Below are 14,361 nucleotides of genomic sequence, written 5' to 3'. Positions count from 1 at the left end.
AATAGGGAAAAAAACATTTCAGGCAAAAAATGGTAAAATATTTAATTTTTTTTTTTTTTTTTCTTATGGTAGAGTTGGAAGGGACCTCAAGGGCCATCGGGTCCAACCCCCTGCGAGTGCAGGTTTTCCTAAATCATCCCAGCTATATGTTTATCTAGATTCCGCTTGAAGATTTCCATTGATGGAGCGCCCACCACCTCCCGTGGCAGCCTATTCCACTCTCTCACTACCCTCACTGTCAGAAAGTTTTTCCTAATGTCTAATCTGTATCTCTTTCCCTTTAGTTTCATCCCATTGCTTCTTGTACTTCCTTGTGCTAATGAGAATAGGGGAGATCCCTCTGCACTGTGACTACCTTTCAGATATTTGTAGACTGCTATTAAATCTCCCCTCAGCCTTCTCTTCTGCAAACTAAACAATCCCAGTTCTTTTAGCCGCTCCTCATAGGACATGGTTTGCAGACCTTCCACCATTTTGGTTGCTCTTCTCTGGACTTGCTCCAATATATCGATGTCTTTCTTGAATTGAGGCACCCAGAACTGTACACCGTATTCCAGGTGTGGTCTGACCAGGGAAGAGTACAGCGGAATAGAGATGAGCGAACACTAAAATGTTCAAGGTTCGAAATTCGATTCGAACAGCCGCTCAATGTTCGTGTGTTCGAACAGGTTTCGAACCCCATTATAGTCTATGGGGAACAGATACTCGTTAAGGGGGAAACCCAAATCCGTGTCTGGAGGGTCACCAAGTCCACTATGACACCCCAGGAAATGATGCCAACACCTCTGGAATGACACTGGGACAGCAGGGGGCGCATGTCTGGGGGCATCTAACACACCAAAGACCCTCTATTACCCCAACATCACAGCCTAACAACTACACACTTTCCACATTCAAAAAAACCACTATCAAAGTGGGAAAATACCTGGAAACCTTCTTTACTCCCCAAATGGATGGACACAAACCCCAATTTAAGCTCAACAAACAGTAACAACCACCCCTTTAAATCACGTTCCCCATGACAACCACAAATGGAATAGGCAATGGGAATTCCAAAAGCCCTCACCCTTAACTGTCATTTTGAGTGTGTGTGTGTGTGTGTGTGTGTGTGTGTGTGTGTGTGTGTGTGTGTGTGTGTGTGATGTGGTAAGACCTTCCAAAATTCACTTTTCTAGCCCTTAACATGAGCCCTTCCAAACAAAGTTACAGGACCTTAAGCTGAGCTACCAGCAGAGATTGAGGCCCTTGGCATGAGTAGAGCCTTGCACCAGCAGTGTTTTTGGCACTTAGGGTGAGTTGAGCCTTGTACCAGCGTGTGTCCCTTAACATCAGGCGGGCCCTAAGTTCTGCGCTTTGCACAAAAGTTCCACATTAACTAGGCTGAATGGTACAAAGATTAGTAGGCCCGAGAACCAGGAACAGGTCTTGCAATGGCTGTCGGATAACGCTTAAAGCACATTGTCCACCAGCCAGTCAGCCTCTACCTCCTCTTACCCAACAGTCTTGTCCTCCTTCCACCCAAAATTCCCAATCTTCCCAGAACAATAACCCCAACTGTCCCTGCTCCCCAGAGCTGTTCTCCCTTCCTTTGACTGTACCGCAACCTGCCCCTCCATTTTGCGATTCCACGGACCTAACAGACGAGTATCTGTGTCCAGATGCTCAAACACTAGAGTCTCCTCCATTCCATCTCCGGTCGATTTGGTGGCGGATGACCAGCAACCCACCCTCATCGACGACGATGAGACGCAGTTGCTGTCAGGGCAGCCAGTTGACATGCGCATTGTGCAGGAGGAGGAGGCGAGACAGGAGTTGGAAGAGGAGGTGGTGGACGACGAGGACACCGACCCCACCTGGACAAGGCGGATGTCAAGCTGGGAAAGTAGTGTGGATGTTGAGGCAGGTGCAGCACCAAAAAGGGTAGCTAGAGGCAGAGACATGTCCAGAGGCAGAGGTCAGCTGCTTTGCCGAAGCCAGGCCAGACCCGGAATGTCCGAAGATGTTCCCTTTTGTACCCAGCCCAGAAAAACTCCCCCATCGAGGGCACGTTTCTTGAAGGTGTAGAGTTTTTTCAAGGAATGCGCCGAGGACAGATATAGTGTCGTCTATACAATTTGCCTCTCGAAATCGAGTAGGGGCCCTGAGAAGAGCAACCTGTCCACCACTTCAATGCACCGTCATTTGGAATCCAAGCAATGGAATCAGTGGCAGGCAGCAACGGCAGGACAAACGTCGCCCGCCGTTCATGCCACTGCCTCTGCTCACAGTGCTGGCGATGCACTCCAGAGGACGAGCCAGGACATCACTTCATCTGCCTCCGCCACTTTGTTGACTTCTCCCTCATCCTCCCCTGTTTCTGTCTTATCTCCTTCTCCTGCACCATCAAAGGCACCATCAGGCGCTTCTTTACAACAACCCACCATCTCTCAGACATTGGAGCGCCGGCATAAATACACCGCTAACCACCCACCCACGCAAGCCTAGAACGCCAACATCGCTAAACTGCTGGCCCAGGAGAGGTTGGCATTCCGGCTTGTTGAAACTCCCGCCTTCCCGGACCTGATGACAACTGTGGCACCTCACTATGCCGTCCCTAGCCGTCACAACTTCTCCCGGTGTGGCGTCCCCGCCTTGCACCAGCACGTGTCACTCAACATCAGGTGGGCCCTTAGTTCCGCGCTTTGCTGCAAGGTCCACTTGACCACCGACACTTGGACAAGCGCCTGTGGTCAGGGATGCTGCTTATCTTTAAGGACAGGCAGGGTGAATGTGGTGGAGTCTGGTCCCGGGGTGCAAACTGAGGTACCCTATCTCCTCTCCCAGGCCAAAATTCATGGCAGGAGTAGACTGAAACCCTACGACGCTGCAATCTCCACCACAGCTACTAGTGGCAAACGCTAAAACACTGGTGTGGGGAGACGTCAGCAGGCGGTGCTGAAGCTCATCAGCTTGGGGGACAGACAGCACAATGCCTCCGAGGTCAGGGATGCCATCCTGGCTGAGATGGCATTTTTTTTTCCCTGCTACACCTGGGGCCTGGCATTTTTACGCCTGTGATAATGGCTGGAACCTGGTAGCGGCTCTGGAGCTTGCCAGCCTCCAACACGTTCCATGTTTGGCCCACGTCTAACCTAGTGGTGCAAAGTTTTTTGAAAACATACCCAAATGTACCGAAGCTACTGTTGAAAATGCGGCGCTTGTGCGCCCACTTTTGCAAGTGTACAGGAGTCTCTGCTAGCCTAAAAACACTCTAGCAAGGCCTACATCTGTCCAAACACAGGCTGTTGTCCGTCATTCACACACGCTGAAACCCTACAATACCATATCTTGAGCAGGGTGTGTGAGCTGCACAGACCTTTGATGGAGTTCCATCTACAAAACCCAAGGGTTCCTCAAAGTCAGCTCCCAAAGTTTCTGCACCATGAGTTTCCAGGGGTGGCAGAGTTATGGCTAGGGGCAGAGGCATGGATAGGGATGATGTCTAGGGGCAAAAGCAGTGTGGATGTGGAGGCAAGCTAAGCACGAAAAACTGGGGGTACAAGCTAAGGCATGGACTGGGGTGATGTCTAGGGGCAAAAGCAGTGTGGATGTGGAGGCAAGCAAAGCAGGGAAAATGGTGGCTAGAGGCAAAGGGATGTCCATAGGCAGCAAGGGCAAAGATGCAAAACTCTCCCCTGTTTCAAGAATTTTCCTGACTTGTCTCCCCACAAAACATTCCTGGGAGGAGGGCTGAAACACCACCCTCCTCCTCCTCCGCTTTTAGATTGACCCCAGCTACGAGCTGAAAACGCTGCAACACTGGTGTGGGGAGACGTCAGCAGGCTGGGCTGAAGCTCATCAGCTTGGGAGACGGACAGCACACTGCCTCTGAGGTCAGGGATGCCATCCTGGATGAGATGGCAATTTGTTTATCCCCGCTGCCCCTGGGTCCAGGCTTTTTTGTCTTGTTGGAGGGCTCTGGAGCTTGCCAGCCTCCAACACGTTCCATGCCTGGCCCACGTGTTCAATGTAGTGGTGCAATGATCTTTAAAAACATACCCCAAATTAGCTGAGCTAAGGGTGAAAGTGCGGCACTTGGACACCCACTTTCCCAAGTCTACAGTACCTGGAGCTAGCCGCAATACACTCCAGCAAGGCCTACATCTGCCTGAAGCACCTACTGTTGTGCGAGGTCACCACACGCTCTAACCCTAGATACCGTATGTTCAGCAGGGTGTGTGAGCAGCAGAGACCTTTGATGGAGTACCAGCTACAAAATCCAAGGGTTCCTCAGAGTCAGCTCCCTCACTTTCTGCACCATGAGTTTCCATGGGTGGCAGACTTATGGCTAGAGGCACAGGCATGGATAGGGGTGATGTGTAGGGGCAAAAGCAGTGTGGATGTGGAGGCAAGCTAAGCAGCAAAAACTGGGGGTACAAGCAGCCGGTGACATCATCACTGACAAGCACAGCTGTCTGTCAGCTGACAGGCTGACTTTCACCAAAATGAACAGACAATGGATAGACTCATCATATACATGTCAGTTACATGACAAATTTAGTGCAATTTGCAAGTCCAAGATGGGTTGGAGATCTGCAGAGAGGAATCTCACCACCTCTTGCGGGTGCCATCATTTGGAAGGCAAGCCCTGGGCTCAGTGGGTGAGAGCAAGCGCAGGATAATCGTCGTTTGGCCTTGCGGCCACTGCCTCTCCCACTGTTGACAGGGCTGGCGCTGCAGTCCAGACCAGCAGCCAGGACACCTCCACATCTGCCTCTGACACTTTGGGGAGTTCACCCTCATCCTCACCTTTTCCTGCCATTTCTCCTTTTGCCCGCGCCATCATGCGCCTCTTCCCAGCAACTCCCCATCTCCCAAGCCTTTCATTTCATGCTAAAGTACAGCGCAACCCACACACATGCCCAAGGCTTCAACGGCCTCATCTCAAGAAATCTGGCCCAGGAGATGTTGGAATCCCAGCTGGCGGACACTCTGCCCTTTTTGGGCAGAGTGTCTACTGCGCCACCGCACTGTGCCGTCCACACCAGCACTTTCCCCCAAACATGAGGCGGTCCCTAAATTCAGCGCTTAGCCCTAAAGTTCCACGTGACCAGTTACGAATGGACAAGTGCATGCGGACAGGGACGCTACCTTTCAATTTTGGCACAGTGGTTGAATGTAGTTGAGGCGTGGACCGGGTCGCAAAATGTGGTGGCCTGACTTGTCTCCCCACACAACATTCCTGGGAGGAGGGCTGAAACACCACCCTCCTCCTCCTCCGCTGTTAAATTGACCCCAGCTATGAGCTGGAAACGCTGCAACACTGGCATAGGGAGACGTCAGCGGGCCGTGCTGAAGCTCATCAGCTTGGGGGCCAGACAGCACACTGCCTACAAAGTGAGTCATGCCATCCTCGATGAGACGGCAATGTGGTTTTTGCCACTGCACCTGGGCCCAGGCATGTTGTCATGTGTGATAATGGCCGTAACCTGGGATCGGCTCTGTAGCTTGGCAGCCTGCAACATATTCCATGCCTGGGCCACGTTTTTAACTCATTGCTGCTAATCTTTTGAAAAAGGTACCCCAATGTTCCTGAGCTACTGGTGAAAGTGTGGCGCTTGTGCGGATAGTTTTTAAAGTCTATAGTTGCCGCTGCTAGCCTCTATGCACTCCTACAACGCCTGTACCTGCTGGAACAACGGCTGTTGTGCGACGTCTCCACACTGCTGGCACTAAACATATCATGTGTTGAGCAGAGTGTGTGAGCAGCACAGACCTTTGATGTAGTTCCAACTCCAAAACCCTCGGGTTCGTCAAAGTCAACTCCCTCAGTTGCTCAACCATGAGTGGCCATGGGTGGCAGACTTATGTGAAATCCCATCCCATCCATTGCACTGGACACGAAACATTAGCATGCGCTCAGCACAACTTCGGATATGGCAGATGCGTTAAGCAGGGTGCAGGGTACAACACAGACCAGGCCCGAGCACCAGGAACAGGTGTTAGAAATACTGCAGCATCCGCCATTTCCTTCCAATTTTGGGGTTTTGGACCCGCCACCGACTTGTCTGGACCTAAGTGGGGATCATAAGACACAGTTGCCATCAGGGCAAGCTGTGGTCATGAGCGGTTTGCAGTAAGGGGCCAGTGCGCAATTGGAAGAGGAGTTGGTGGATGACGAGGCCACCGACCCCACATGGACAGGGGTGATGTCTAGGGGCTAAAGCAGTGTAGATGTAGAGGGAAGCTAAATCAACAAAAAACCTGGGTAGAAGCAAAGGCATAAACTGGGGTGATGTTTAGGGGCTAAAGCAGTGTAGATGTGGAGGGAAGCTAATTCAACAAAAAAAAACAGGGTAGAAGCAAAGGCATAAACTGGGGTGATGTTTAGGGGCTAAAGCAGTGTAGATGTGGAGGGAAGCTAATTCAACAAAAAAAACAGGGTAGAAGCAAAGGCATAAACTGGGGTGATGTTTAGGGGTGAAAGCAGTGTAGATGTGGAGGGAAGCTAATTCAACAAAAAAAACAGGGTAGAAGCAAAGGCATAAACTGGGGTGATGTTTAGGGGCTAAAGCAGTGTAGATGTGGAGGGAAGCTAATTCAACAAAAAGAACAGGGTAGAAGCAAAGGCATAAACTGGGGTGATGTTTAGGGGTGAAAGCAGTGTAGATGAGGAGGGAAGCTAAGCAGCAAAAACAGTGGGTAGAAGCAAAGGCATGCAAAACTCTACCCTGTTGGAAGACTTATTCCTAGGTCTGGAACACGTTAATGGCCCCCCTGGACAAATTACTGCCACTCGGGGGCCTAGTGTCACCAGGAGGGACAAGTATAGGCGCATGTTGTGGGAATACCTGGCCGACACCAGCTCTGTCCTCTCCGATCCCTCTGTGCTCTACAGCCTACACTTATTTTCTCATCTTTTTTTCTGCACTGCACATCTCTTGCCTGCTTCCTTTGGGATCTTACAAGTGGTGGTCCACTTCCAAAGATGGTAATTTCACTAGACAGTGTAACGGGAGTAGCTGAGGGATCGCTGTCTTAACCACTTTTTGGCACAAAATTAACTTCCAAAGCCAAATATGGTGCAAGTATATGATGCAAGGACACCTACACACCTATCTCTGACACATTGGGGAGTTCACCCTCATGCGCCCTTTTGGCCTGCACCATCATGCGCCTCTTCCCAGCCACTCCACATTTCCCAAGCTTTTCATTGCAGGCAGAAGTACAACACAACCCACCCCCATGCCCAAGCCTTTAACAGCCTCATCGATAAACTGCTGGCCCTGGAGATATTGGTGTTTGTTTATGCTTCTGGAGACCCAGGCCTTCCGTCAGCAGATGGCAGCTGGGGCACCTCCCTATGCTGGGCCTAGCCGTTACTACTTCTCTTGGTGTGCTGTCCCTGCCTTGCGCCTGCATGTGTCCCATAACATCAGTCGGGCCCAGAGATCTGCGCTTTGCTGCAAGGTCCACTTGACCACCGACACATGGACAAGCGCCTGTGGTCAGGGATGCTGCAGTGCTTATCTTTAATGACAGGCAGGGTGAATGTGGTGGAGTCTGGTCCCCGGGTGCAAACTGGGGTGGCCTATCTCCTCTCCCAGGCCAAAATTCATGGCAGGAGTAGACTGAAACCCTACGATGCTGCAACCTCCACCCCAGCTACTAGCGGAAAACACTGTAACACTGGCGTGGGGAGATGTCAGCAGGCCGTGCTGAAACTGATCAGCTTGGGGGACAGACAGCACAGTGCCTCCGAGGTCAGGGATGCCATCCTGGCTGAGATGGCATTTTTTTTTTCCCTGCTACACCTGGGGCCTGACATTTTTGCGCCTGTGATAATGGCTGGAACCTGGTAGCAGATCTGGAGCTTGCCAGACTCAAACACGGTCCACGCATGGCCCACGTTTTCCAACTTGTTGGTGCCATGTTTCTTTGAAACCTACACCATTGTGCCTGATATACAGGTCAAAGTGGGGCCATTTTCATAAGTGAGAAGTAGCCTCTGCTAGGCAGAAAACATTCAGAGCACACTCCTCTCATCTTCGCACCATTGGCTGGCGGAGGAAGACGAGGGGGTTGGAGTGGCATCTGATGTCCCTGTCCCACACGAGGCTAGAGGGTGCACTTCAGTGCATCCCATTGCTTCACCACAAATGGTGTGAAGGGGAGTGGAAAATGGAGGAAATGGAGAGTGACCCTTACAGTTGGGGCCAGCAAAGGCATGCCAAGTAACACACTGGCACACATGGCTGACTTCATCTTGGGTTGCTTTTCAACACATATTTCACATCATGAAGAACAAATAATACTGGATTTTTACAAGCCTCGAACCCCGGTCTAGGTCTAATGTCTGTTCCTTTCTTATATTAGGGGAGAGGGGAAAAAAAATTACTTCAGTGATACGTTTAGCGTACATAGACTGACTATTAATGTGTATCCCACTTAGTGTTGTTAGGGTTACACACTGTCACAACCTGGCTAAAGCTTCTATAGCTGTTAATAAAGTCAACATAACTTTACGGTATCCAAAAAGACAGCTGGTACCGACAGAGAGCAAGACAAATGTCAACCAAAGCTGTGAGCTCTGAACACCCACAGTGACTTTGGCGTCATCATCATTATAAGGGAGCGGGTGGTAATAAATAACTTGGCAGTGCCTAAAACCCAAAAAGCTTATACAACTATATTTACATTAAGATACACAAATGACACTTTTCAGTAGCATGTCATGAGACAAGCTGATAAGCTCTTCCTTTGTGCAGTGCTATTTGAAAGTTAAATGCTGCCTTTATTTTAATTCTGGAGAAGGTGCAGACATTAGATTTAGAACATGTTGTCTTCATTGTCCAAATCCTCTATATAGGTAACGTGTTTTTCGGGCCGAGCTGTCTGGGAACGAGCTGGTGCAGCACTGACAACCTGGGTGAATATGGCAAGAGCCTGAGATGTAGGGTGAATGAATCCCCAAATTATTTGTGGAATTCCCAGTGAGACAATGGCACTATATACCAGTAGCAAAAATTGTGGGTGCACGTAACCCCCATATATTCTTTGAATTCCCAGTGAGACAATGGCACTGTATAGCAGTAGCAAAAATTGTGGGTGCACGTAACCCCCATATATTCTTTGAATTCCCAGTGAGACAATGGCACTATATAGCAGTAGCAAAAATTGTGGGTGCACGTAACCCCCATATATTCTTTGAATTCCCAGTGAGACAATGGCACTATATACCAGTAGCAAAAATTGTGGGTGCACGTAACCCCAATATATTCTTTGAATTCCCAGTGAGACAATGGCACTATATACCAGTAGCAAAAATTGTGGGTGCACATAACCCCCATATATTCTTTGAATTCCCAGTGAGACAATGGCACTATATAGCAGTAGCAAAAATTGTGGGTGCACGTAACCCCAATATATTCTTTGAATTACCAGTCAGAAACTGGAACTATATAGCAGTAGCAAAAATTTTGGGTGCATATAACCCCCATATATTCTTTGAATTCCCAGTGAGACAATGGCACTATATACCAGTAGCAAAAATTGTGGGTGCACATAACCCCAATATATTCTTTGAATTCCCAGTGAGACAATGGCACTATATACCAGTAGCAAAAATTGTGGGTGCACGTAACCCCAATATATTCTTTGAATTCCCAGTGAGACAATGGCACTATATACCAGTAGCAAAAATTGTGGGTGCACGTAACCCCAATATATTCTTTGAATTACCAGTCAGAAACTGGCACTATATAGCAGTAGCAAAAATTGTGGGTGCACATAACCCCAATATATTCTTTGAATTCCCAGTGAGACAATGGCACTATATACCAGTAGCAAAAATTGTGGGTGCACGTAACCCCAATATATTCTTTGAATTCCCAGTGAGACAATGGCACTATATACCAGTAGCAAAAATTGTGGGTGCACGTAACCCCAATATATTCTTTGAATTACCAGTCAGAAACTGGCACTATATAGCAGTAGCAAAAATTGTGGGTGCACATAACCCCAATATATTCTTTGAATTCCCAGTGAGACAATGGCACTATATACCAGTAGCAAAAATTGTGGGTGCACGTAACCCCAATATATTCTTTGAATTCCCAGTCAGACAATGGCACTATACACCAGTAGCAAAAATTGTGGGTGCACATAACCCCCATATATTCTTTGAATTCCCAGTGAGACAATGGCACTATATACCAGTAGCAAAAATTGTGGGTGCACGTAACCCCAATATATTCTTTGAATTCCCAGTGAGACAATGGCACTATATACCAGTAGCAAAAATTGTGGGTGCATGTAACCCCCATATATTCTTTGAATTCCCAGTCAGAAACTGGCACTATATACCAGTAGCAAAAATTGTGGGTGCACATAACCCCAATATATTCTTTGAATTCCCAGTGAGACAATGGCACTGTATAGCAGTAGCAAAAATTGTGGGTGCACGTAACCCCAATATATTCTTTGAATTCCCAGTGAGACAATGGCACTGTATAGCAGTAGCAAAAATTGTGGGTGCACGTAACCCCAATATATTCTTTGAATTCCCAGTGAGACAGTGGCACTATATAGCAGTAGCAAAAATTGTGGGTGCACGTAACCCCCATAAATTCTTTGAATTCCCAGTCAGACAATGGCACTATATACCAGTAGCAAAAATTGTGGGTGCACGTAACCCCAATATATTCTTTGAATTACCAGTCAGAAACTGGAACTATATAGCAGTAGCAAAAATTGTGGGTGCACATAACCCCCATATATTCTTTGAATTCCCAGTGAGACAATGGCACTATATACCAGTAGCAAAAATTGTGGGTGCACGTAACCCCAATATATTCTTTGAATTCCCAGTCAGACAATGGCACTATATACCAGTAGCAAAAATTGTGGGTGCATGTAACCCCCATATATTCTTTGAATTTCCAGTGAGACAATGGCACTATATAGCAGTAGCAAAAATTGTGGGTACACGTAACCCCAATATATTCTTTGAATTCCCAGTCAGAAACTGGCACTATATACCAGTAGCAAAAATTGTGGGTGCACATAACCCCCATATATTCTTTGAATTCCCAGTGAGACAATGGCACTATATGGCAGTAGCAAAAATAGTGGGTGTATATAGCCCCAATTCTATTGCTAGGGGACTTGCAGGGTATTTCTGGGGTGAAGGTGGGGGGGCACACCGTTGGAACGGGTATCGGGGGTATATATGGGGTATACGGGAATACACTGTCAGTGTATTCCATTCAGGATCCTGGGAAAGCTGGGTTGCGGCGATTGAGCCCGTCAGTGCCACGTTACACTGACAAGCTTCTCCCTGGAATTTAGCTCTTATAAGAGCTGTTAGTTGTCTTCTCCTTCCTATCCTAGCCTGTCCCTGCCTACCCAGAATCTAACCCCTAGCTAACTGGACGGAAACCTCCGTCCCCGGTGAATTGCAAGCTCAGAATGACGCTGAATTTGTGATCTACTATTATGCCCAAGTCCTTTTCCCCTATGCTATCACTTAGTTCTATTCCTCCCATACTATATATGTTTTTTACATTTCTGTTACCCAGATGTAGAACTTTGCATTTGTCCCTGTTAAATACCATTTTGTTCGCCTCCGCCCATTGTTCCAGTGTGTCTAAGTCCTTAGACACACTGGAGTTGTAGTTTTGGAACAGCTGCAAGGCCACATTGACAGGTGACCCTGCAGCTGTACGGGGATGTATAGGGCGTTTTTTTTGTGGGGCCAGGTGTACTTTTTAGTTCTACCATTTTGGGAAATGTTTATTGCTTAGATCACCTTTTATTTAATTCAGAGGCAAAACAGAGAGAAAAACCCGGCAGTTTAGCACTTTTGATTTTGACGTTCACTGTACATAAAAATATTAGTAGACCGGGCATTTTCAGACACAGGGATACCTAATGTATATGTTTCACAGTAATGTTATACTTTTATATGTATTCTAGGGGAAGGAGGTGAACTTTTATTTATTTTATTTTTTATTATATTTTTTTTAAGTGTTTTTTTTTTTTTTTTACTATTTTAATATCCCCCGCCTAGGGGGCTTGAACCTGCAATCATTTGATTGCAAGTCCCATAGACGGCAATACAAGTGTATTGCCGTCTATGGGAGATTCTATACATTACTATCGCGGAGGGTCATAGACCAGCCGCGATAGTAATATATATCTATGACAAGCCTCGGAGCCTTCATTAGGCTCCCAGCTGTCATCGGAACAGGTCGGCTCCTGCGGCCTCGCCGTGCAGGAGCCGGCCTGCATCACTAAAGGTATGGGGCCGGTGGGGGGGGGCTAACTGACTGCCGGGACCTGTGGAGGAGGAGTGGATTTGCAGCATGGCCGTGCTACTGCCACCGCTGGTTTTCTTCAGCGGCAGTAGCGCGGCAATCTGCAGGCCCCGGCAGCTAAGACAGTCCCCGGCATCTGCTGTAATAGACCGGTGGATGCCGGGGAGTGTCTTAGCTGCCGGGGCCTGCAGTATAGTCACACTCCTGCCGCTGAAGAAAACCAGCGGTGGCAGTAGCGCGGCAAACTGTCTGAAAAATACGGTAAACCCCATATAATAATATCAGACCCCAAATAGTAATATCAGGCCCTATATAATAATATCAGGCCCCATATAATAATACAAGATCCACATAATAATATCAGGCCTCATATAATAATATCAGACCCCATATAAAAATATTAGACCCCATATAATAAAATCAGACTCATATAATAATATCAGAACCCATATAGTAATATCAGACCCCATATAATAATATCAGACCCCATATAATAATATCAGACTCCTTATAATAATATCAGGCCTTATATATAGTAATATCAGGCCCCATATAATAATATCAGACCCCATATAATAAAATCAGACTCCATATAATAATATCAGACTCCATATAATAATATCAGACCCTATATAATAATATCAGACCCATATAATAATTTCAGACCCCATATAATAATATCAGACCCACATAATAATATCAGACCCCATATAATAATATCAGACCCCATATAATAATATCAGACTCCTTATAATAATATCAGGCCTTATATATAGTAATATCAGGCCCCATATAATAATATCAGACCCCATATAATAAAATCAGACTCCATATAATAATATCAGACTCCATATAAGAATATCAGACCTCATATAATAATATCAGACCGAAATAATAATATCAGGCCCCATATAATAATATCAGACCCCATATAATAATATCAGACCCCATATAATAATATCAAGCCCTATATAATGATATCAGACCCACATAATAATATCAGACCCCAAATAATAATATCAGACCCCATATAATAATATCAGGCCCCATATAACAATATCAGACCCCATATAATAATATCAGACCCCATATAGTAATATCAGACCCCATATAATAATATCAGACACCATATAATAATATCAGACCCCATATAGCAATATCAGGTCCTATAAAATAATATCAGGCCCTATATAATAATATCAGACCCCAAATAGTAATATCAGGCCCTATATAGCAATATCAGGTCCTATAAAATAATATCAGGCCTCAAATAATAATATCAGAACCCATATAATAATATAAGAACCCATATAATAATATCAGACTCCATATAAGAATATCAGAACCAATAAAATAATATCAGGCCCTATATAATAATATCAGAACCCATATAGTAATATCAGACCCCATACAATAATATCAGACCCCATATAATAATATCAGACCCCATATAATAATATCAGGCCCCATATAATAATATCAGACCCCATATAATAATATCAGACGCCATATAATAATTAGAGATGAGCGAACAGTGTTCTATCGAACACATGTTCGATCGGATATCAGGCTGTTCGCCATGTTCGAATCGAATCGAACACCGCGTGGTAAAGTGCGCCATTACTCGATTCCCCTCCCACCTTCCCTGGCGCCTTTTTTTGCTCCAATAACAGCGCAGGGTAGGTGGGACAGGAACTACGACACCAGTGACGTTGAAAAAAGTAGGAAAAACCCATTGGCTGCCGAAAACATGTGACCTCTGATTTAAAAGAACAGCGCCGCCCAGGTTCGCGTCATTCTGAGCTTGCAATTCACCGGGGACGGAGGTTTCCGTCCAGCTAGCTAGGGCTTAGATTCTGGGTAGGCAGGGACAGGCTAGGATAGGAAGGAGAAGACAACCACAACAGCTCTTGTAAGAGCTAAATTCCAGGGAGAAGCTTGTCAGTGTAACGTGGTACTGACGGGCTCAATCGCCGCAACCCAGCTTTTCCCGGATCCTGAATGGAATACACTGACAGTGTATTCCCGTATACCCTATATATACCCCCGATCCACATTCCAACGG

Source organism: Leptodactylus fuscus, chromosome 2 (genome assembly GCF_031893055.1).
Source record: "Leptodactylus fuscus isolate aLepFus1 chromosome 2, aLepFus1.hap2, whole genome shotgun sequence".
NCBI lineage: Eukaryota > Metazoa > Chordata > Amphibia > Anura > Leptodactylidae > Leptodactylus > Leptodactylus fuscus.
The sequence above is the reverse complement of the archived record's forward strand: the minus strand, read 5'-3'. Positions refer to the sequence as shown.